The following is a 796-nucleotide window of genomic DNA, read 5'->3' as shown; positions in this document are numbered from 1 at the left end:
GAACATGGCACAACCTCCACCCCGTGAGAGGACTCTAAGGGAAATGGCTGCACCTGATTTCACCTACGAAAGCTTGTGCATCCAATACCTTGATGAGGATGTCCCATATGTTCTTAAAACTGGACTGATTCATTTGCTTCCAAAGTTTCATGGCCTTGCAGGTGAAGACCCGCACAAACATTTGAAAGAATTTCACATTGTCTGCTCAACCATGAAACCCCCAGATGTCCAAGAGGATCACATATTTCTGAAGGCTTTTCCTCATTCATTAGAGGGAGTGGCAAAGGACTGGCTGTATTACCTTGCTCCAAGGTCCATCACGAGCTGGGGTGACCTTAAGAGAGTATTCTTAGAAAAACTTTTCCCTGCTTCCAAGACCACAGCCATCAGGAAGGATATCTCAGGTATTAGACAACTTAGTGGAGAGAGCCTGTATGAGTACTGGGAGAGATTTAAGAAACTATGTGCCAGTTGCCCCCACCATCAGATTTCAGAACAACTTCTTCTCCAATATTTTTATGAAGGACTCAGTAATATGGAGAGAAGTATGATAGATGGTGCCAGTGGTGGAGCCCTTGGAGACATGACTCCTGCTGAAGCCAGAAATTTAATTGAGAAGATGGCTTTCAACTCCCAGCAGTTTAGCGCCAGAAATGATGCCATAGTCATTAGAGGAGTGCATGAGGTAGCTACAAACCCATCTGCATCATCTGAAACTAAGAAGCTTGAAGGCAAACTGGATGCATTGGTTAACTTGGTAACCCAGCTGGCCTTGAATCAGAAATCTGTACCTGTT

The 796-nt window shown here is 44.6% G+C and overlaps 1 non-coding gene across 1 annotated transcript; it reads right to left on the bottom strand.

Moving 5' to 3' along the window:
* Positions 1-382: 382 nt before the first annotated feature.
* On the bottom strand, positions 383-489 carry LOC114404419. The gene has a single exon (XR_003664963.1). It is a non-coding gene; the product is annotated as a small nucleolar RNA R71 (small nucleolar RNA).
* Between the last annotated feature and the right edge of the window lie 307 nt (positions 490-796).

The sequence above is a fragment of the Glycine soja genome, unplaced genomic scaffold (genome assembly GCF_004193775.1).
Source record: "Glycine soja cultivar W05 unplaced genomic scaffold, ASM419377v2 tig00034127_1_pilon, whole genome shotgun sequence".
Lineage (NCBI taxonomy): Eukaryota > Viridiplantae > Streptophyta > Magnoliopsida > Fabales > Fabaceae > Glycine > Glycine soja.
Note: the sequence above shows the minus strand (reverse complement) of the source record. Positions and strands in the feature narration are given on the sequence as shown.